General features: G+C 36.1%; 1 pseudogene; it reads left to right on the forward strand.

Moving 5' to 3' along the window:
* Positions 1-10,296: 10,296 nt before the first annotated feature.
* LOC117722157 (peptidyl-prolyl cis-trans isomerase D pseudogene) lies at positions 10,297-11,379 on the forward strand (annotated as a pseudogene).
* The last annotated feature ends 14,396 nt before the right edge of the window (positions 11,380-25,775 follow it).

Below are 25,775 nucleotides of genomic sequence, written 5' to 3' on the forward strand. Positions count from 1 at the left end.
CCAAGTAGATCAACGACATCAATATAAACCTGGATACTAAATCTAATGGAAGAGAAAATGGAGAATACCTTTCAACTGCTTGGTACAGGAGACTACTTCCTGAACAGAATACCAATAGATCAGGCACTAAGATGAACAATTGATAAATGGTAGCTCATGAAATTGAAAAGCTTGTGTAAGACAAAGGATACCATCAATAGGACAAGATGGAAGCCTACAAATTTGCAAAAAAAACTTCACAAACCCTGTACCAGACAGAGGGCTAATATTAAAAAATATAAAGAACTTGAGAAGTTAAACACAAAACCACCAAATAACCCAATTAAAAAAATGGGGTACAGAACTAAACTGAGCATTCTCAACAGAGGAATCTTGAAAAGCCAAGGAATACTTAAGGAAATGTTCAACGTCTTAGTTATCAGGAAAATGCAAGTCAAAATGACTCTAAGATTCTACCTTACACGCATCAGGATTGTTAAGACTAAAAACTCAAATGACAGCACATACTGGTGAGGTGGAAAATAGGGGACACACCTCATTGCTGGTGAGAGTGCCATTGTATACAACTATTCTAAAATTTTTGTGGTTTCTCTTAAAATTGGGAATACTTTTGCTCCAAGACTCATCTATATCACTCCTGGGTATACACCCAAAAGACGTTCCACCATAACACTAGGAAATATGCTCTACTGTCTTCATAGCGGTTTTATTCATAATAGCTAGAAGATGGAAACAACTTAGATATCCCTCAACCAAAGAATTTATAAAGAAATGTGTTCATTTACACAGTGGGTATTTTCATTTACACTACTCAGCTATTAAAAACAAGGGCCTCATTAAATTTGCTGGAAAATGGATAGAATATCCTGAGTGAAGAAATCTAGACCCAAAAGGGCATCCATGATATGTACCTACTTATTATAAGTGGCTATTGGCTATCACATAGAAGATAGACATACTACAATCCACAGACCAACATAAGGGTGAAAGAGGGCATAAGGAGGAAGAAAAGAGACAGAGGAATAAAAAATGGGGATAGCTGGTCACAAAGGGTTGGAGGAGAGGATGGAAATGGCTACCTTTTGTAGTCAGGCAGGACACCCAGTGGATGGTTAAGGATGCCAACCCACCTCCAAAACCTTTGGCCCCAAATTTATCCTGCCTACAAGAAGTAGAAGAACAAAGATAGATTAGCCAAGCAATGATTGGCTAAACTTAAGACCCATCCCATGGGTAATCATCAGCATCAATCCATGACACGATTAATTGCCCCGGCCTATGGGTTATTCAAAGAGACCCTAGGGAAAGGGGTGAAAGAATGAAAGAAAAAGAGACACAAAAGAGGAGAGCAAGTCTAAGGTTCTGATCAAGCTCTCTAACTTTAATTTCAGGAGGCAGATTATAAAGAAACAGCAAAATGAGAAGTTTAGGCAAGGGTCATTGCTTAAGACTATCCCACTATTGAATTCTCATTGTCTAAGACCATCCCACTGTCTTAACTGGCTCCCAGGAAGTACCAGATGTTCTTTAAGTTCCTGGAACCTGAGACCCATGAACATCCTTTCTTAACCTTGTACTGACTAGGCTTGCCAGAACAGTGGGTAACTTCCTGGGTTTGGCTCCCAGCAATTAATGAAACTATGTTATGCTTACAGATAAGAGACTCACATAACAGTCTTCCGAGAGGCTCTATACAGCAGCTGATTGAAACAGATGCAGAGACCCATATCTAAACATTGAAAGGAGTTTGGTGAGTCTTGTGGAAGAGTTGGGGGTAGGTTTGAGGGACCTGGAAGACCACGGGTCCATAAGAAGACAATCATAGTCAACTAACCTGGACCCCTGGGAGCTCCCAGATACTGAACTACTAAACAAAGTACATACATGGTCTGGACCTAGCCCCTGGACCCTTCTAATATTTGAAATTGATGTGCAGTTTGGTCTCCATGTGGGTACCCCAACAAATAGAGCAGTTGTTTAATCTGTTGCAAGCCTGTGCTCCTGCTCTTCTAACTGGTGTGTCTTGTCTGGTCTAAATGTGACAGAATGCACCCCTTCCTGCAGTGACTTTATATGCCATGGTGTGTTGTCACCCAAGAAGGTCTTCCCTCTCTTTAGGGGAGAAGATAAGAGGGGCCTGAGATGAGACAGGTCTGCAATAAGGATATAAAGAAAACAAATGTATAAATTAATGGGTAAAAACAATAATTCAAAGCCTACTTCATCTGCCAGCATTAATGGACACTTCTAGAGATTTCCTAGGTTCTTATATCCTAGAATAAATAAACTAGACAAAGACATGTAAATAGTAGCAATCAAAGTTGGAGAATATAAGCATATATATTCATACATTTATATACTTTGTATTAGCTTTATCAGAATTTTATACAATGTAATTTGATCACATTCTCATCTGCTCTCCTCAGATACTCCTGTATTCATATCCTTTCCCTACACAGCCATCTTTGTATTATCTTCTTTATTTATTAAATACATCAAGTCATATATTTGTTACCCAAAAATGTTTTGTTGTGTGGTGTTCCACAAGAAAATTATAGAACACAACCTTAACCAGCTAATGTCAATTTCAAATAGCTACTCAGCTAATGGTGGGCATTCATGTGTACCCTCCATCTTCATGCTTGGATTTTTCTATTGATTGGGTTTGAGTGGCTTTTGTCTGTACTGTCAAATATCAGAGACTTCATATCTGCAACTGCCCTGTTGTTGAGGTGAACAGTATTTTGTTGTAATCATCCAGCACCTATGACTTTTACAGAATTTCTGACCCCTTTCTTTCAATGATCACTAGGCTTTGGGTGCAGAGGGTATGATATAGAAGTTCCATTTATGGCATATATGAGTATCTATGGAGTATATGAGTATCATATATGAGTATATATGAATATATATGAGTATCTCTATCTACTGCAAAAAGAAGCTTCTTTGATGATAGTTGACCAATCTATAGACATAGAAATAAGTGCTTAATATTAGTTATTAGTTGTTTTAATATTATGTTCATTTAGAAAAATGATAATAAGGGGTTCTTTGAAGCCTATAACATACCTATCCATTAAGAAAAAAGATAGAGAATGGGGTAGAACAGAGTAAAAACTTAGAAGCTCAATGGCAAGACTTTGAAAAAGGGGGGTAGGTATTTCTTAGTCATACTTTTCTATTCTCTAATAAAATACCTAAGGAGTTAAATGTAAACTTAACAGATAAAGTGTTTATTTTGGTCCAATTTCTAAGAGTACAATTCATTGCATCTACAGTCAAAAAGTAAAGGGCTATGTTTTTTTGTTTGTTTGTTTGTTTTCTGTTCAGCTTGTTTTCTATTTCTTATGTAGTCTAAGATAGAAGCTCAAAAGATGTTCAGGGTAAATGTTTCTAACTCAATTAATGTAATCAAGATAAATCTTCACATATAGAGCCAGACGCTATTCTGACATTTGATTAATGATATGAACTTTGGAGGGTAAAACTGTAAATGAAAATTATCTATACAAGATATATATTTGAATTTCCCTTACACTTTTCTTCTTGTCTTTGTGTAAAAAAAAGCTGTGCTCTATGGTGTTGAAATTTTCTTACATTCCACAGGGAAACTGATACCAGCAACAATGCAGTGTCCTCAGTAGCATCTGAAAAGAACAGGCATATGAATGGCTAAGGTGATTGATTAGGGCAGATCACAACAGAAGGTTTGCCCCTATAATATCAATGTGAAGATCAGGATAGTAACTGACTTTGTGCTTCAGAAGCATGCAGTCTTATTTCTGTATTACACAGTTGTTTTACAAATACCTTGCATCCTTAAGTATGGCTTCCTAAGCTTTGGATGATGGCTAAAGGTTACACCACCAAACAGGAAGGCAGAGGAATGATGCAGGTAGTGTTCTTCCCTTTATAATAAACCATCTGATGTGGGCTCAAAGTGATTACTAGGAGAATTACATAAACTGTTATTCATTGCATCAACAAGTATTTATTGACCACCTAAGATATGCTATCTTTTCTTGCTTCAAGACACTGATATGTACAATTGAAAAAACAAGGTTATTATCATACCAAGTCACATTCCAGTCACACCCTACTGTGGAAGATCATATGTAGTCTGGAAAAACAGTAAGAGTTCATGGACAAGAATAGGAATACAAGCATTTAATTGAAAGGGTGCAATAGTCAATTCACAATTACCTGAAAAGTATGGAACTTGGTGTGCGGTTGATGTTGTTATAGTATTTTTGTTGCTATTTTGTCTTGTTTTTTTTTTTTTTTAAAAACATTATTTTGTTTTAACATGAACCATGTGATACTTCTTGATACTGTGACAAAAAAAAACCCAAGATATAATATAAAATAAAATCTGCAGATAACTGAACATTTGGCCATATTGTCCCAGAAGAGGTAGAATATATTAGAAAAACTTGAGGAAAAATTTGAATGGAGGCAAAGATGATTTCAAAATATTCAAGACTCCAGAACTAGAAATGCAATAAATTAGAATGTAAAGTTGCCAATACAGATTAAAAGTCTCTGATGGTGATAAGAAATGTATTTCTCCAATTCTTATAGGGCTTATAATGCCTTGGGTATACAATTCTGGTCTGAATTTATGCAAACTGAGAAATATATTTTCATTTTTAGGTCTCAATGCAGTCTTTATAGTAGAAAAATACGAATGACGAACACAAAAGAGAAGAGAAGAATTCAGAATCTACAAATTTTGACTCTGACAATGTATTCAGATAATGGCAGAAACCACAAAGGAAAGAAAGAGCAGTTGGTTTTTTGAAAGCAGTAGATGGAAGAAAAGAAAAATACAATACTACTAGTCAAGAATTTTGTATTCAGCAAATCTATCCTGCAGGAATGAAGATTAAACAATTTCAAACAAAGAATGCTCAGAGTTTGTCCATAGATTTCCTTGACAAACATACTAAGAAGAGTGAAAGGAAGTAGCAGCAAACTGAATCCACATGAAGTAAGGTTGGAAACACAGTGCAGAAGTCCATGAAATGATGCGAAGGAGAACAATTATCTATGCTTGGTTTGTTGACCACTTTTCTATAGGAATTAAAAGTCATATATGCACTGCAATGCATCATTATTGATGTGAGTAATATGCAAGGATATATTCTGTGACAATATATGAGGAACCAAGGAAAAAGGAAGCAGAAATATGCATTGGTAACAAAGAGAACCTTCTATTTCACCAGCCATGAACAGGTATGGATTAAATGTGCCAGTTAAAACACAGAGTACAGAATGGAGGAAACAGGATTCAGCTATTCATGAAATTCAGAAGACACACTCTTGATATGATAATAAAAGTAGGTTTCTAATGTCAAAAGCTATAAAAAGAAATGCACCATGTAAACTAATGAGTATGAGGGAGAAGGGAAGCTACAAATGTACCGAATTTAGAAAGATATAATGTAGTATGACATTGTGAATATATTATGTAGCACTCTATTCTAAACTACAAAGTAGTAAATTTTAGTTATCAGAACTATATCTCAAAAATAATAAAGTCATTCATAAATATCTAGGTACTTTGTGTTATCCCATCCATAATGTAAGCCTCATTGGTTGCAGCTATACTTACTGCTTTGAGTTTCAAAGCTACCCATACTTTTTTTTTTAAATATAGTTCCCTGTTACCCAGAATAGATTGCAAACTTTCTGTCTTTTATGATATAATACTCTGTAATTTAGAAAATAATCATGGAACCCAAGTTGTATGTAACTAGCTAAGAAACTGGCTATTTCAGTGCTATAAGAGAAGCCGTTCACTGTGCAGTAGAAAAATCATCATGAATGAGAGTATATTTTACCAAAGCCACTTTTCAAAATGCTTAATCTGAGTCCAGTGTCTGGTATGAGTTAAAGCTATCCCTTTTCTATCCTTATATTGCTTTTGGCATTCTTTGTCAATTGTATCACTTCCTACAATGGCAACATAGAATTTTTCATCTGGAACAATTTCATGAGCTCTGAATATAAGAAAAAGAATTGTCAACTTGTTTTGGTAAAAGAAAAATAAATCCAATATGACACACATACACACACACACACATATGCACACACAGACACACAAGACAGCTTCCAAGCTTTTCTTCTCTAAACATGCATATATGCACGCATATATATATATATATATATATATATATATATATATATATATATATATATATAATGGGAAATTTTGTCATAATATCACAGCAACAAAACATTTAGAGTAGGAAGGAAAGCTTTAGTTTAACCTTCTCACTTTTAGATCAAGAAAACAATGTAAAGGAGACAAATTTTTTCAAGATCATAAAATGAATTAATTTTTTACATTTGGTCCCCCTCAAATTTTAGTAGAAACTTGTGGGCACACTTGTTTTTATTGATCAGGGATTTTATATAATAAATTATTATTTAATGTAGTTATTTTTATCTTTCCATCTTAAATGTTTATATCTTTTTTTGTTGTTTTTAGATTGTAGTCTTTGAAAACAGAGACCATATTTCTACTCAGTCAGGGCACTTTACATTGTCTAAGTAGGAATATGTATGCAGTAGATGATGAATGCAGGAACAGTACACATTACAACCTTGCAGGGCCCATCCTGCAAAAAGAACATATAATAGTCTGTTTTCCCATGGTCATAATTGTATTGTAAAACCACCTGCAAAGACTTGTGAGTATTCTTTTTATCCTCACTTTAAAGGAAATGAATATATTTTTGTGTCTATAATAATCAGTAAATAATCATGAGCACTCTTACTGATAAACTTGTGCCCATTAAATGTGCCCACTGCACTAAAACAACTTCCCAAAGTATCACATTCTTTGTTCTGGCCACAAATTCTTTAGATGTTAGAACTATACCATTCTTTATTCTTGACCCCTGGTATAAACAATAGAGGGGAGAAATTCCTCGCTTCAAAGTTGATTGGTTAGAAAAGATGATACATATTAAGCAATATTAATAAAATAAGTAATGGCTAGAAACATGGTTCAGTAGGTAAAGTCACTTGCCCAGCGAGTCTGCAGAAAGTGGTGAGTGCATAAAAGGACAATTTTTGAACTTACTATATACAATTTATAAAATACATATTTTATTCCCATAATAATAACCTTCTGAAAGGCTTCAGCTAGATATCACATGTGTTACAGAAACACTGCAGGCAGACAAAATGCAGGTTTTATTTTGTGTTTCTGGTAAGTACAAAGAGATCATTGGGTTAAACAAGTGTGAATAGTATTAGGCTAAACACATAAAATTAGATTTCTAGGTGTCACTATGCAGAGTTATACAGAACACAACATGATGCCTGAGATTCTCAGGCTACTAGGGGCCTGACATGTGTTACCATCTTATTGTGCATTGTAAGAGCTGAGCTCTGTGTCACATTCTTCTGGATCCAGGGGCTGATCTTTCATCATTTTTTATCTTTGTTTCTAGATTACTGTCTTGGTTAAATATTATAGCAGGAAATGTCTCTTTCCATTGTATCTGATCCCAAATAGCTCTGGTCATTCATGTGGAAAGAACAAAGCTTCCAATGAAGACACTTTATTCATCATCTGAACCTTTGCACTAATGATGCTGAGTGAAGTGCCAGCCTTTTAAGTCAATAGTTTTTACACAATAATAATAAGAAACAGGACTCATAAAAGAAATCAGAGAACATTCTGTGCTCCTTAGAAAATTTACCTCATCAGATAAAAAAAAACCTGTTATTCTGACACCATGTTCTGCCTCTTATAAACTGGAGATGATCATCAATCACTTTGGTTTTATTTGCTTGGCAGTTCAGTGAGTTTATGCTTTGTTTTTACTTGGAAAAACACAAAAGTTGTTATATCCAGTGAATTATCATGAAAGACTTTCTAGTTATTACAGACTTAGCGCCCCGGGACACAGTACAGAAGATAACCCACAGTTTTTATTTGAGATTTTCATCCTTTAAATGTATTCATTTTTGAAGCTTGACCAAAATAGAAATATTGACATCAGGCCATGGGTAATTTTATCTGCAATATCTATTGCATCAACACTCAACAGAGAAGCATTCTTGAAATTCATAAGCTCCCTATGTATCATTTAAACTTCCAGAGAGTTGTTAGAATTATGCCAGATACACTGCACGTGTCATTAAATTTCTTCCTAATTATGACTACCACTGTAAATTTAGGACTAACATGAATCCAACGGTATTTGGCTTGACACTCAAGATGGCTCCTTATGCTTAAATTCTGAACCTACTTCCAGTAATTTGAATAGGATAAAGAACATTAATCCAGTCTTCCAAATGCCTATCTAAATCCTCTTATATTCAACATATTCGTAACATTTTTTGCTAAATGATTAACAAAAGTAGCTGTCTTAACTTTGTGTGTCACAGCAATTGCAGAAGCAGTGATGCTAGCAATTAATATAATTAAAGCTGTTATACCAGCAATAAACAAGCCCACCACCCTCTGCATTTTTATATAATGCATATTATGGTATTATAGCACTAAAGAAGATGTTTTTAGTTCAGATGATTGAGTTTTCAAAGTGAATCTTGTAAAGCATATTCCACTGACATAGCTCATACTGATTAGATGGGTTCCATGATGAAAACAAAATAACTAAGAAAAGAAAGACTAGTTTTCTTGATTATACTAGTTCCCTAATATTTACGAGATGAAAACAGTTGGTAAGTATACTGTTTTCAGACTTGCACACCCACAGATATTAGAAGGAATGCATAACACCACTTAGAAAACATAAAGATGATTCCTGTACCTCTTTACAAACTTGACCTGCCTACCTGTAACAACAGTACTCTGATAGTGTGACAATGTCTTGGGAGAAAATAACTCTTTGCAAATGAATAAATGCTAATCCCAGGCCACAATAAGTGACCAGTATCCTCAATGTAATAAAGGAGACATTTAATAGATGCTTCCAAAATTATCATTATTTTCAGGGAATACTCCTCAGTGGTCATTGTTTGCTTAGGATGTGTGAGGCCATAGGTCCAATTACCATAGACATTTATGGCTATTCCATAGGAGTTGAGAGAAACCAAAGTGAGGCATACAGCTAAAGCCATTAAGAAACTGAAAAGACTACTTTTTTGGTTTTGAAAAAGATGATTAAAATTTTGTCAACTATATACCAGCATATTTGTTACAGACTTTGGAAAAATAGATATTTTTCCCAAGATTGATGCAGGCCCTTAAAACAAAATGGCACTTCATTAGAAACCATAAAGTAAAGGATGCTTTGATTTTTTTAAACTTTTTACTTGCTGCTGTTAGATACAGTAATAGACACAGATGCCTTGACTTCAACTAGACATGTGATATTGTCTCTATAAGAGGCCGCTATAGTGTAGTAATGTGTACAGTGGACTGATAATTCTCTGTGATGCTGATCACTAACACCAGTCTCAACATTAACCTGCTAACTGACTTTCTTCCTCTCAGGTCTTTACTTGAACCTGCTAATTCTTTCTTATTTTCTGTGTTCATATGACTGGATTCTTTTATTTCTATTACAAAATTTACCTTGTTTATTGGGAGAATTAAAATGTTATGAATTAGTTAAAGGTAATTATCCACTAACCCAACGTTGATGGAGAACTTTACATATCTTGGTTTTTAACCCAGCTTTATTCCATCTCTCAAGGTTCAGTCTTAGTAAGCCTTGTCAGAAAGAATTATATTCTCTATCAAGTCTATAATGATTTTTGTCAGTCTACCTGCCTTCTGTCTTTGCAAGTCCACCACTCTACATTTGATAGTGGCAGTGAATAATGGTGTCCCACTAAATGAAATGTTTTGACATGAGCATTGTGTACTGAGAAGAAATGAACAAAAGATGATGTATTGCCGGGCAGTGGTGGCGCATGCCTTTAATCCCAGCACTTGGGAGGCAGAGGCAGGTGGATTTCTGAGTTCGAGGCCAGCCTGGTCTACAGAGTGAGTTCCAGGACAGCCAGGACTACACAGAGAAACCCTGTCTCGAAAAACCAAAACAAAAGAAATAAAAAAAAAGAAAAAAAAGATGATGTATTGAATATCATTGTTTTAACATTTCAATATCAAGTGAGACTAAAAGTTATCAAGTGCTTATGCTCTCTCTCTCTCTCTCTCTCTCTTTCTGTGTGTGTGTGTGTGTGTGTGTGTGTGTGTGTGTGTGTCTGTGTCTGTGTGGTGCTAAAGAGTACTTGCTTAAGAGTCACACCAGGAGCCCCTTTCGCTCACAAGGTACTCATGTCCTGCTTTCAGTGCCAGCAATGAAGATGTCCCACCCATCTGCAGCAGCCAAGCCCTCCAATTCTGAGAACCCATGTGGACATCGGTGGGGAGCGAGTTGGATGAATTGTTTTAGAATTGTTTGCAGCTATTGTTCCCAAAACTGCAGAAAATTTCCGTGCATTGTATACAGGACAAAAAGGAACTAGAGCCACAACTGGGAAACCTCTCCATTTTAAAGGATGCTCTTTCCATCGAATTATTAAGAAATTTTTGATTCAGGGTGGAGATTTCTCAAATCAGAATGGGTCAGGTGGAAGAGCATTTATGGTAAAAAACAAAATTTGAAGATAAAAAATTCATTATAAGCATGATCAGGAGGGTTTGCTGAGCGTGGCAAATGCAGGCCCCAATACAAATGGTTCTCAGTTCTTTATCTCAGCAGTTCCAACTCCTCATTTGGATGGGAAACATGTGGTATTTGGTCAAGTAATAAAAAGACTCAGTGTGGCAAGAATGCTTGAAAATGTTGAAGTGAATGTTGAAAAACCTGCCAAACTGTCATTGCAGAATGTGGAGAATTGAAAGAAGGGAATGACTGGGGAATATTCCCCAAAGATGGCTCTGGTGATAATCATCCAGATTTCCCCAAGGATACAGATATAGATTTAAAAGATGTAGATAAAATTTTATTAATATCTGAAGACTTAAAAAATTGGAAATATTTTTTTTACGTTTCAGAACTGGGAGATGGCTATTAAAAAAATATGTGAATGTTTTAAAGTACGTGGATAGTTCGAAGGCTGTTATTGAGAAAGCAGATATATCTAGACTACAACCTGCAGCCTTAAGTTGATACTTGTAAGTTGAAGATGTCAAATTGGCAGGGGGCAATTGACAGCTGCTTGAAGGCTCTTGAAATGGACCCTTCGAATCCTAAAGCATTATACCTAGAAGCACAAGGATAGCGAGGATTAAAAGAGTATGATCAAGCATTGGCTGATCTTAAGAAGGCACAGGAGATAGCCCCAGGAGATAAAGCTATCCAGGAAGAATTGCTTAAAGTCAAACAAATGATAAAGGCATGGAAAAATAAAAAGAAGGCTGTGTATGCAAAAATGTTTGCTTAATAAGAATTAGACTCTCCTTAACTATTATACAGTGATTATAAAAAGGACAATGTATATTACTGTCTACATGATTCCTGATGTATTTCCCTTGATCTTTGTCATTGTTTACATAGAAGTGCTGATGTAGGTTTCTTCTTAATAAAGTGTTATAAAATTAAAAAAAAAAAAAAGACACCAGCTCCATATAATGCATCTTCTCTATAAATCTCTCTTTTAACAACAAAGGTTCTACTATGCCAAGATGGTACTTGGGTATCACAAACTTAAAGCATTTTTATGTTCAGTAATTGAGATTAGTATTTTTATATTCAAGACACTCCGTTAAACACACACACACACACACACACACACACCACAGAGACAGACAGACAGACAGACAGACAGACAGACAGACAGGAAAACAAAGAGAGAAAGGTGGGGGAGAAAGAACACTTGATAAGTTTTAAGATTTAAAATGACAAAATATTTCTCAATATTTGTCTATAAACAACTATTGTGTAAGTAAAAACAAGGAACAGAAAGGTTATTAAATAACTCTTCAGATTGTGTATTATTTCCCTTTACATTACTATTTAGGTGTATGATGATGACCTATTAGTAGCATGAGTCATAATCGTATTGTCTATAGTTAGACAATAGGCACAAGAATGGGGCAAAGTACAATCTCAGATGGAGAAGGATCATCCTTGGGGATTACTGTTGCCTTGTCACTTGGGTACTAAGGCATCTAGCTACCACACTTTCAAAATATCAACTCTATATGGGAAATGAAGCAAAGACCATTGGAGTAGACTTAAATTGTGACATATATGTGGACTTGAATTGGAACATTTGTTGCTGTTTTTAAAGTTATTTCATTTATTTTCATTCCAGTTGTTGCCCATCCTACCAGTCCCCCCTTCCTACAGTTACTAATCCCATTTTTTTCTCCACCTTGCCTTAGAGAGGGTGCTTCCCCTGGCCAGGCCTCCTCCTTCCCTGGGCCTCAAGTCTCTCCAAGATTAAGTGAATCTTCCCCCACTAAGGCCAGACCAGGCAGACCTCTGCTGTATGTGTACCACTGCCTTCAGATCTGTCCTATATGCTTCTGGTTGGAATCTCAGAGACTCCCTGGGGTCTGGGTTAGTTGAGACTGTTGGTCTTTCTATGGGGTCACACTCCTCTTCACCTTTTTCAATCCTTTTTCTAATTCAACCATAGGCATCACTGACTTCAGTCCAATGATTGGGTATAAGTACTGCATCTGTCTTAGTCAGCTGCTGGTAGGGCCTCTCAGAGGACAGCAATGGCTAGCTCCTTTCTATAAGCACATTATAGCATCAGTAAAAATGTCAGGCCTTGGTGACTCTCCTAACCCCCCATGAGATGGATCCCAAGTTGGGCCCAACATTGGACTGCCCTTCTTTCTGTCTCTTAAATTTTATCCCTGCACTTCTTTTAGACAGGAACAATTCTGGGTCAGAAATTTTGACTGTGTGTTAGCAACCCAGTCCCTCTACTTGAGGCCCTGTTTACCTACTGGAGGTGGATTCATCAAGTTCCCTCTCTCCAATGCTGAGCATTTTGTTTAAGCTCAGCCCCATTGAGTGCTGAAATTCTCTTACCTCCTGGGTCTCTAGTACTGTCTAGAGGGTCTCCCTTCCCCCCTCCTCCCCTGAGGCTGCTTATGTCTATTCATTCTCCTTGGCTTCTGGGCTTCTCTCCTGTTCACCCCCATACCTGACCCTGTTTTTTTCCCCTGTTTCTACCCTCTCCTACCCATGTCCTTCCATCACTCTGCCTTCCATACTTTTTGGTTAATATCTATATATCAGTGAGTAAATATGATGCATGTACTTGTGGGTGTGAGTTAACTCACTCAGGATAATATTTTCTAGTTCTATTCATTTGCCTACAAAAATCATAATATCCTTGTTTTTAACTATTTTTTAATAGCTGAATAGTATTCCATTGTGTAAATGAACCATGTTTCAATGTATTAATTCTTTGGTGGAGGGACATTCAGGTTATTTCCAACTTCTGTCTATTACAAAAAAGGCTGCTATAAACATAGTGAAGCACATATCCTTGTGATATGGTGGAGCATCTTTTGAGTATATTCCAAGAGTGGTCTTCAGGTAGAACTATTTCCAGTTTTCTAAGGAACCTTCAGATTGATTACCAGAGTGGTTGTACCACTTTACAATCTCATCAGCAAAGGAGAAGTATTCCTTTTTCTCCACACCCTCTCCAGTATGTGCTTTCACATGAGCTTTTGATCTTAGCCATTCTGATTCTTGTGAAGTGGAATTTCAGGGTCATTTTGATTTGCATTTCTTTAATGACTAAGGACTTTGAACATTTCTTTAAGTGCTTCTTGGCCATTCTTAAAGTCTTCTATGTTGTTCATGTGGTGAGATTTTAGGTCATTTTCTTGTTTCTCAGGTATGTTAGGATAACTGGGGCTTGGAGAACTGAGTTCTGATAATGTCAAATTGCATTGTGTTCTGTCACTTATGATCTTAACTTTCCCTCTGACCATTTAGTTATCCTTGGTGTTAACTGGCCTGGGTGTCTCTAACTGGTGCTGGCCTCATTGGTGATAGGTAGAACTCTGTGACTGGTTTAGAGCCAATCTCCTTTGAGTACTGTCTCAGGTAAGGGTAGGTCTCCTGAGTTTTTGATCACTGCAGAACTCCTGGGAGACAGACAGGCTGTAAGGTGTGTGTGTGTGGGTTGGTGGGTATTGGGCTGCTTATCTCTCCAGGGTGAGGAAGCAGACCAGAAAGGAAGGTGAAGCTCAGCATGGCAGGTAAGTCTCTCATCACCTGGGCTTTGTGGGTGTCCCAGCTTGTGTGGTTCTTTGGGTGCGAGTCTCACCTGTGTCTTTGGTTACTCTGGTACTCCTGGGAGGCATGCATGCTGTAGGATATAGGAGATTATCAGCCTGATGATCTGGCTCTGGTGGGGAAGCAGACCAGAAGCACTTTTATTTTTTTCTTAAAACTTTAAATGATTTTGTGAAATCCTTCAAATGTACTTAAAACTACAAAAATGTTTATTATTAAAATCAAAACCTTTCTCCCCAGCACATTTTATTCCCAAACCCACCTCTAAAATGTGCATATGAAATTGTTTTGCCTCTTTCTTCTACTATTAACTTTCTCATTTCTGAACCATGCACTTTTTTTGGTACCATCTCTGTTTTTGCTATACAATATCATATTCTAGAGAAAGACTGAGTGACTCTAGGCTCATATAATCAGCATGTCATCACTAATTGTGATATGTCATACAGTAAAGGAAGTCACTAGGTGAAGCATTATATCAGATAATGCTTAGGACATAAGCAAACACCTGATGCGTGCTACCATTGATATTGCCACTAATCAAATGCCAGCTAGAGATATATTTTTAGTTAACTGCATAGCAGTGATTACTATATTTGTAACAGCAGTGCCATGGTAGGCTCATTATACACAATAAACACCTGCTATCCACTATGGGGCTTTTTAAGTGCCTATGTTGACTTTTAGGAAAAAAAATATTTTAAAAACTGTAAATATAAGTTTCCTAGCAACTTAATTGTTTGTAAAATATAGACTGACTAGGCAATTCTCTACTTTCATAGTTTATGAGTTATGTGTGTGCTCTTTACCATGTCACAATCTAGAGTGAGTTTTTCAAAAGTTATAACCCATTCTCTTAGGAGAGCTGAATCTCTTAGCAATTACCAGTGTTCATGCATATCAATACTGACAGTAATTGTACACTAAAACCTTTTTAATACTACATTTCTTTTCTCTCTAGTGAGAGAAGGCTTCTTATTGTTACCTGCACAGTTTTCTCTGCTCCTAATTTTCACATTGTGTTTCATTAAAACATCTTTCATTTCATCTGATCCCTTCTATTGTGACATCCCCGTCCTAGTAATTTTTCTTCTATGCTACATAAGATTTTCTACCTTCAAAGCTATAGCAAAATGCTATCCTAAGATACTGTTCCTATGCCAACAGGACCCTGCTGCATTCCAATTCTTGATTGGGCCATTGCTTTTTTTTTTTTTTTTAAAGCATAATTTTAGGTAAATGACACCCTAAGAAACATTACAGGGGAAAAATAGTTTTTGAAAAAAATGAAATGTAAATTTGAAAATGTTATTACCTCGCCGGGTGGTGGTGGCACACGCCTTTGATCCCAGCACTTGGGAGGCAGAGGCAGGTGGATTTCGAAGTTCGAGGCCAGCCTGGTCTACAAAGTGAGTTCCAGGACAGCTAGTACTACACAGAGAAACCCTGTCTCGAAAAACAACAACAACAAAAAAATGTTATTACCTCACAGTTCTAAATGATTAAGCTTCACAGATATCAAGGATGAAACACTTTTCTGTTGAAATTTGGGAGATGTTTATTCTTTGTTCAGAACATCTAATCATTTTGATGAAAAGTCATTATTATAATTTCATTGTTCTGAATTGCCAGGAAACATTAAAAGTATACTCTAATCTCATATATTCTGAAATATCATGATTTTTTTCACCCTGTGGCTCACTTAGGAATGTTTATCTTGCTTCCAAACAAACACAGTGATGAACAAGAACAAACTTGGGTTAATGCAATCTTCTGCTCAACACAATCCTGGATCTGTACTCTATTCCCCATGCCAAAGCTCATCCTGCCTCCTTGCAGGCCTGCTGGCCCCATGCCTCAGTCCCCTGCCTGGTTGGATCCCTGCAAGGTTAGCAGCCTTGAGGGTCTTCCCTGTCCCCTCTAGTATCTAACTCCCTATTCAAACATGTACCTTCAATACAGGATCTGCACTTCACTTTGAGAGTCACAAGCCAGCCTGTCTGTTTGGAGGCCTGCTGCCACCCCGAACAACTAGGAAAACCAGCTCTGTCTTTTTTCCTGGATGCCTGCTGCCACTAAAGATAAAGAGGGAACTGCTACCATTAGGAACTGCCAGGTCTACTTGCAGTCTCAGAGGCCTGCTATCATCAAGGACTACAAGGCCAGTCAATACCAGAGACAATCATATTCCTTAAGGCCAGTACAAGAACAAATCAACTAAAGCCAGTGCAATATATGACTATCATAACCCATCTCTCCACCTGAAGCAAGTCTTGGATATCCTAACCCACCTGAAGAGCAAGACAATGGTATTAAATCACATCTTATGAAGATGATAGAGACCTTTAAAGAGGAAATGAATAAATATAAAGAAATAAAGGAAAATATAATCAAACAGGTGAAGGAAATGACTAAAACTCTTCAAGATCTGAAAATGGAAATAGAAGCAAAAACAAAAACACAAATGGAGGCAACTCAGGAGACAGATAACCTAGGAAAGAGAACAGGAACTACAGACACAAGCATCACCAATAAACTACAATAGATGGAGAAAGAATCTCAGGTGTAGAAGATTTGACAGAAGAAATTGATATATCAAAAAAATGTCAAATCTAAAAAGTTTCTAACATAAAATATCCAAGAAATTTGTGACACTGTGAAAAGACCAAACCTAAGAATTGTAAGAATTAAAGGAGAATTTTCCCAGATTTCTGTTGAAGATCAGAAATATTTTCAACAAAATCACAGAATGAAATGTCTCTACCCTAAAGAGACAGCTGTAAATGTACAATCCAAATTGATTGAACCAGAATATAAAATTCACCTGCCACATAATAATCAAAACACCAATATTATAGAACAAAAAAGTATTAAAAGCTCCAACGGAAAAAGGGCAAGTAACAAGTAAAGGAAGGCTTATCGGATTTATACCTGACTTCTCAATAGAGACTCTAAACTCTACTAGGACCAGGGCAGGTGTCTTGCAGACCCTAGAGACCAAAGATGTCAGCCCAGACTACTATACCCAGAAAAAGTATTAATCTCCATAGGTATACAAATCAATATATTCTATTACAAAACCAAATTTAAAGAATATTTTTCAACTAATCCAGACTATATAGAGAATACTAGAAAAAAATTTAAGGCAAGCAAGGTAACTATATACAAGAAAACACTAGGAAGTAATCATTTCACAGGAAAATCATAAAACTCTCTCTCTCCCTTACACACACACACACACACACACACACACACACAAACATATACACACACATACGCACGTGCACTTGCACATGTGTGCACATACACACTTCTACCACCACCACCAATAACAACAACATCAACAACATCTAAATAACAGTAACTAATAATCATTGATCATTAATATCTACCAACATTAGTGGACTCAGTTCATCAATAAAATGACACAAATAACAGAGTGAATGTGTAAAAAGGATCTATCATTCTTCTGTTTACAAGAAACATGTTTCAGAAAAAAAGATAGACACACCACAGAATAAAGTGATGAATAAAGGGTTTCCAAATAAATACACCTTATAAAGAAGTTGGAGTAGCCACACTCGTATATAATAAAATATACTTTCAGCCAAAAGTAGTCTAAAGAGATGGGAAAGGACACTTCATACTCATCATAGGAAAAATCCACCAAGATGCAATCCCAATTCTGAACATCTATTCTCTAAATGTATGGGCACTCACATTTATAGTGCAAACATTAGTAAAGGTTAAAACACACATTGAACCTCATACCTCAATAATAGAAGACTTCACCTCACTCTCATCAATTCATCAAAACAGAAACTAAACAGAAATAATAAAATTAACAGAGGTTATGAATCAAATGGACTAAACTGATCTCTACAGAACATTTCACCCAAACACAAAAGAATATACTTTCTTCTCAGTAGCTCATGGAACTTTAGCCAAAATTAACCATGTACTCAGTTACAAAGCAAGCCTCGGCAAATATGAGAAGACTGAAATAACTCCTTGCATCATACCAAATCATCGTGTGATTAATGCTGTACTTCAACAACAATGGAAAGAAGAGAAAGCCTACAAACTGAACAACTTTTTACTCCAAGACCATCATTCAGAGAATCAATTCAAATGCATATGTAGTTAAAAACAGAACTACATTTAGCAATATTGCAAAAATTCTTGGCAATTCTTTTTTGATCCCAAGTAAATATTCATTTATGGATTGTTTGTTGTAACTCAAACCACCAACCTGAACAATAGTTTTTAAAATATCAAACATTTACATGAAAGTAATTTAAAGGCCTTCTAATTTGATATAACCTGAGGAATGATAGTAAGAAATTATTACAAATAAATTTTGTAACTATGGTGCTTATGAGTTTATCACTGGAACAGCAGAACACAGTCTTATGAACAGAACAAATCTTGTAGTTCATGATACACACTAGTCTCCTACCTTAGCTAAAATATTTCAGTCTGTATTTCTTTATCTTGTATGACGTGATGGTGTGTGTTGCACAGTGTGCCAGTTGTGTGATAAGATCTTAAGTATGCAATGAGATCATACTTAAGTGAGATGGAATACTGATAGAGGTACCTTTAATTAACTGCATGTTTAATTTTGAACTAATTTTTAGACATTGTTTGTTCAGAAACTGTGTACTCTTGTCAAATACTTTGAAATTCCCACACTCAGTTCTATTATCCCACATTGAGTCATTACTCATTTTTTAAGAAGCTGGCCCTTAGAAATTTGCTCAATGCTGCTTTGGTTTAGGTTTAAAATCAATGGGAATTGTCACAATTTACAAAGATGACCAGATGCATCTCCTAGACTTTTGGAAACTAAAGTTAGGGCCACTCTTCTAGGTTAAAAAAATCATGAACAGATAAACTATATACTGAAACCAAAATACAGTATGGAATGCAGATGTAGAAATATCACCTACAAACATATGGATAACTACAGGAATAAAGATGCTGATTGCTACATAGTACCTTAATTTGCTATGAACCCATTTGTACCTATATACACTTGCTAGCTAGACCTCATGTTGAAAATGTTCCAAACACATTACAAATACATACATTAAGCACACATCTTTTTTTGTCCCTCTGTTCTATGTTATGTGATATAGTGACCCTTTGTTAGTGTTTATTGATGTTATATAATAATGTTTAGGACCTGTAATTATGCCTTATTTTTTTAGGGAAGAAAATTTACATTCTGAGGTGTGGCAGGATAACCGTGTTATGAAGAGACTTTTCTTGATAACTTGTGATATGAACATGTACATTCTGAATTCACCTTATGTCAAATCAACAAGAAGGTCATCATCAGAATATAACGGATAGTATCCTCCACTTAACATAGACTGGTGCACACTACCATGCTGGCATTCTCCACAATCTCACTGACTCTGCCTGCAAATGTACTGCCTGCCTGTCCTGATTGTGAGTTATAGACCTGAAAGGAGGCTGCACTCACGTTAGCTCCTTTCCCTCCTTTCCATGTCACTGTTTTGTCACCTTCAAGTTTGTAAACAAGTTTAACTAAATCTGCATAGACACTTATTTTGCTTTCATTTCTGCTTCCAAACTCGGCTTAGAGACCACTTTGCCATTGAAAATTGGGGTCTAAAACAAGTAAACATTAAGGCTCTGAATTTCCAGTTGAGCTGATGAATAATTTCTTTAAATATTTTGGGGTAGATTTTTAAGTCATAGTTCTCTACCCCTCAGTGCTAATCAGATCTTTTTATCTCATTTACTGTCAGTCTTAGAGTATGCTTAGAATTAGAATAGTCCCTCATTAAATGTGAACTAGAAGAGGCTTGGCTGACTTTGCCTTGTATTTCCCTTGAAATAACCCCTAATGAAGTATAAGTTCACCTTCATTAGTATTTAAAATGAAGCCCACACTAATCATTGGTGTTCTTCTTCACAGTGATTGGAATGGTTTACATTACATCTACAATTTTGCTTCTCTAACTTTCAGATGCAATGATGGAGCTAAAAACCTACAGCTTTCCTAGAAGTTGGTTGAATCCCAAAATGTAAGTATATACAGGACTCTAAATACATTGAAGATTTATTTTTATACTATACTAATGATCACAGAAAACATCTTGTCCATACTAGGCAAATGTTCTCTCATTGAGATACATTACCATTTCTTTTTTATTCTGAGATAGTAGCTCCATAAATTTCCCAGATTAGTAGGGAACTCATCATTCTGCCTCAGTTCATGAATAATTGTGATAAAATTTATTTATGACTATGCCTGGTAATATACATGAAATTTATTTCTTCTTTTTATCATTTGTATTGGATATTTTATTTATTTATATTTCAAATGTTTTTCCCTTTCTCAGTTTCCCCTCTGGAAATGACTTATCCCATCTTTGCTTGCCCTGCTCCACCACCCACCCACTCACTCTTACCACCCTTCTCTTTCATCCTCCTACAATTTGGCATCAAGCAGGACCAAGGGCGTCTCCTCCCATTGATGTCTTAAAGGTCATCCTCTGCTACATATGTGGCTAGAGCCATGGGCCCCTCCATGTGTACTCTTTGGTTGGTGGTTTAGTCCCTGGGAGCTCTAGGGGGTCTGGTTGGTTGCTATTGTTGTTCTTTCTATGGATTGCAAAACCCTTCGACTTCTTCAGTCCTTTCTCTAACTCCTCCATTGGGAACCCCGTGTTCAGTCTAATGGTTGGCTGTGAGCGTCTGCCTCTGTATTTGTCAGGCACTGGCAGAGCCTGTCAGGAGACAGCTGTTACAGAATCCTGTCAGCAAGCCCTTCTTGGCATCTGCAATTCTGTCTTCGTTTGGTGCCTGTATATGGGAGGGATTCCCCAGGTTGGGCAGTCTCAGTATGGCCTTTCTAAAGTACTCCACACTTTGTCTCAGTGTTTCCTCCCTTGAGTATTTTGTTTTCCTTTCTAAGGACTGAAGCATCCACAGTTTGGCCTTCCTTCTTCTGGAGCTTCATGTGGTCTGTGAATTGAATCTTGGGTATTCTGAGTTTTTAGGCTAATAATGTCAGTGAGTGCCTGCCATGTGTGTTCTTTTGTGATTGGGTTACCTCACTCAGGATGGTATTTTCGGAATTTGCCTGGAAATTTTATGAAGTCACTGTTTTTAATTGTTGATTAATACTGTACTGTGTAAGTGTACAATATTTTCTGTATCTATTCCTTTGTTGAGGGACATTTGGGTTGTTTCAAGCTTCTGGCTATTATAAATAAGGCTGCTATGAACAAAGTGGAACATGTGTCCTTGTTATATGTTGGAGCACCTTTTAGGGATATGCCTAGCAGTAGTATAGCTGTGTCCTCAGGTAGTACTGTGTCCAGTTTTCTGAGGAACCACCAGAAAGTTTTCCAGAGGGATTGTACTAGCTTGTAATCCCACCAACAATGGAGGAATTTTCTTCCTTCTCCATATCCTTGCCAGTGTCTGCTGTCACCTGAGTTTATGATTTTATTTATTCCGACTGCTATGAGGTGGTGTCTCAGGGTTATTTTGATTTGCATTTCCCTGACGACTAAGGATGTTGAACATTTCTTTAGGTGCTGCTCAGCCATTTGAGATTCCTCAGTTGAGAATTCTTTATTTAGCTCTGTATATCATTTTTAAATAGGATTATTTGGTTCTTTGGAGTCTAACTTCTTCAGGTATTTGTGTATTTCGGATTTTAGCCCTCTATCAGATGTAGGATTGGTAAAGAACTTTTCCCAATCTGGGGGTAGCCATTTGGTCCTGATGACAGTGTCCTTTGCCTTACAGTAGTTTTTTAAATTTATAAAAATTTGTTTGTTTATAGTTGAGCTGAGAGACTGCGCTATTGGTGCTTTGTTCAGAAACTTTCCCCTGTGCCGATGTGTTCAAGGTACTTTCTTACATTCTCTTCTAATAGATCCAGTGTATCTGGTTTTATGTGGCGGTCTTTGATCCTCTTGGACTTGAGCTTTGTACAAGGAGATAAGAATGAATCAATTTGCATTCTTCTACATGTTTATGCTACTTGGACCAGCATTATTTCTTTGGTATGCTGTCTTTTTTCTACTGGATGTTTTTGGTTTTGTCAAAGATCAGGTGACCATAGGTGTGTGGGTTTAATTCTGCTTCTTCAATTCTGTTCCATTGATCTATGTGTCTGTCTCTGTTACAATACTATTATTATTTTTTTATCACTATTTCTCTGTAGTAAAGTTTGAGGTCAGGGATGGTGATTCCCCCAGATTTTCTCTTATTGTTGAGAGTAGTTTTCGCTGTCCTTCATTTTTTGTTTTTCCAAATGAATTTGAGAATTGCTCTTTCTATATCTGTGAAGAATTGAGATGGAATTTTGATGAAATTGCATTGAATCTGTAGATTGTTTTTGGCAAAATGGCCATTTTTACTATGTTAATCCTGCCAATCCATGAACATGAGAGATTTTTCCATCTTCTGAGTTTTGTTTTCCAATTTCTTTCTTCAACGATTCAGAGTTTTTATTATACAGGTCTTTCACTTTCTTGGTTAGAGTCACAGCAAGGTATTTTATATTATTTGTGACTATTGTGAAGGATGCTATTTTCCTAATTTCTATCTCAGCCTGTTTATCTTTTGAGTACAGGAAGGCTACTGATTTGTTTGAGATAATTTTTTTATCCAGCCACTTTGCTGAAGCTGTTTATTAGCTGTAGGAGATCTCTGGTGAAGTTTTGGGGGTCATTAAGCATAATATCATATAGTTTGCAAACAGTGATTTCTTTACTTCTTTCTTTAAATTTGTATTTCTTTGACGTTTTGTTGTGTAATTGCTCTCACTAGAACTTCAAGTACTATATTAAATTGATATGGAGGAAGTGGGTAGCCTTGTCTAGTCCCTGATTTTAGTGGGATTGCTTCAACTCTTTTCCCATTTAATTTGATGTTTCCTACTGGTTTGCTGTTCATTGCTTTTACTATGTTTAGGTATGTGCCTCAAATTCTTGATATTTTCGAGACTTTTAACATGAAGGGGTGTTGTATTTTGTTGAGTGCTTCTTCAATATCTAATGAGTTGATCATATGGGTTTTTTTCCCTTAAGTTTGTTTATGTAGTGGATTACATTGATAGATTTTTCTTATGCTGAACCATCCCTGCATCCCTGGACTGAAGCCTACTTGATCATGATGAATGGCTATTTTGATGTATTCTCTGATTCGGTTTGTGAAAATTTTATTGAATATTTTTGTATCAATATTCATAAGTAGAATAGGTCTGAAGTTCTCTCTCTTTAGGGGGTCTTTGTGTCATTTAAGGATCAGCATAATGGTGGCTTCATAGAATGAAGTAGGTAGTGCTCTTTCTGTTCCTATTTTGTTGAAGTATAAAACAAAAAAAAAGTTTAAAAACTATTGGTATTAGGTCTTCTTTAAAGGTCTGATATATCTCTGGACAAAAACTTTCTGGTCCTGGGCTCTTTTTGGTTTGGAGACTTTTAATGACTGCTTCTATTTCTTTAGGGGTTATGGGGCTGTTTAAATGGTTCATCTGATCCTGATTTAACTTTGGTACCTGGTACCTCTCTAAGAAATTATACATTTCATCAAGTTTTTCCAGTTTTGTTGAGAATAGACTTTTTTAGTAGGATGTGAAGATTTTTTTTAATTTCTTTTGTTTCTTCTGTTATGTCTTTCAGTTCAATCCTGATTTTGTTAATTTGTATATTGTCTGTGTACCCTCTGTTTAGTCTAGCTAAGGGTTTACCTGTCTTGTTGATTTTCTCAAAGAATCAACTCATGGTTTTGTTGATTCTTTGTATAGTTCTCTTTGTTTCAAGTTGCTTGATTTCAGCCTCATGTTTGATTATTTCCGGTCATCTATTCCTTTTGGGTCTATTTGCTTCTTTTTGTTTTAGAGCTTTCACGTATGCTGTTAAGCTGCTAGTGTATGCTTTCTCCAATTTCTTTATATAAGCACTCCAAGCTTTGCATTTTCCTCTTAGCACTGCTTTCATTGTGTCTCATAAGTTTGGTATGTTGTGCCTTCATGTACATTAAATTTTAAAAAGTCTTTAATTTATTTCTTTATTTCTTCCTTGACCAAGTTGTCATTGCAGAGAGAGTTGTTCAGCTTCCATGTAAATGTGGGCTTTCTGTTGTTTTTATTGTTATTGAAGACCAGCCTCAGTCCTTGGTAATCTGATAGGGTGCAGGGCATTATTTCAATCTTTTTGTGTAGTTTACAGCTTGTTTTGTGACCAATTATATGGTCAATTTTGGAGAAAGTACTATGAGGCACTGATAAGAAGGTATATTCTTTTGTTTTAGGATGAAATGTTCTATAGATATCTGTTAAATCCATTTGGTACACAGCTAACAGAAGCTATGCTACATTGGTTTTGCTGTCTCTGTTTAGTTTCTCTTTCCGTGATCTGTCTATTGGTGAGAGCCAGATGTGGAAGTCTCCCACTATTATTGTGTGAGATTCAATAAGTACTTTGAGCTTTAGGAATTTCTTTTCAAATATAGATGCCTGTTCAGTTTGGACATAGTTATTCAGAATTGAGAGTTCATCTTGGTAGATTTTTCTTTTGAGAAGTTTGATGTGTTCTTCTGTACCTCTTCTGGTAACTGTTGGTTGAATGTAGATTTTATTTAATATTAGAATGGATCCTCCAACCATTTGCTTGGAAATTTTTTTGCCAGCCTTTTACTCTGCGATAGTGTCTGTCTTTGTCAATGAGTTACATTTCCTGTTTATAGCAAAAGAATGGGCCCTGTTTTTATATCCAGTCTGTTAGTCTATGTCTTTTTATTGAGGAATTGACTCCATTGATGATAAGAAATATGAGAGTCCAGTGATTATTGCTTACTGTTATTTTTGTTGTTAGATGTAGAATTATGTTTGTGTGGTTATTTTCTTTTAGGTTTGTTGTAAAAATATTAATTTTTTATTTTTCTTGAATGTAATTTCTCTTGTATTGGAGGTTTCCATTTTTTTTTATCCTTTGTAGGCCTGAATTTCTGGAAAGATATTTTTAAAATTTGGTTTTGTCATGGAATGTCTTGCTTTTCCATCTATGATAATTAGGTGTTTTACTGGATCTAAGTGCCTCAGCTGCCATTTTTGTTCTCTTAGGGTATGTATGACATTTGCCCAAGATCTTCTGGATTTTAGAGTCTCTGTTGAGAAGTCTGGTGTATTTCTGATAGGTCTGTCTTTATATAGTACTTGACCTTTTTTCCTTACTGCTTTTAATATTCTTTCTTTGTTCTGTGAATTGGTGTTTTGATTATTACTTGAATGGAGAAATTTCTATTCTGTTCCAGTCTATCTGGAGTTCTGTAGGATTATTGTATATTTGCGGGCATCTCTTTATTAAGGTTAGGGAAGTTTATGTTTATAATTTTGTTGAAGATATTTACTGGCCCTTTGAGTTGGGAATCTTTGCTCTCTTCTATACCTTTTATTTTTAGTTTTGGACTTTTCATTGTGTCTGGAATTTCCTAAATGTAATGGGTTAGGATCTTTTTGCATTTTGCATTTTCTTTGACTGTGTCAATGTTTTTTATGTTATCTTCTACACC

The sequence above is a fragment of the Arvicanthis niloticus genome, chromosome 17, assembly GCF_011762505.2.
Source record: "Arvicanthis niloticus isolate mArvNil1 chromosome 17, mArvNil1.pat.X, whole genome shotgun sequence".
NCBI lineage: Eukaryota > Metazoa > Chordata > Mammalia > Rodentia > Muridae > Arvicanthis > Arvicanthis niloticus.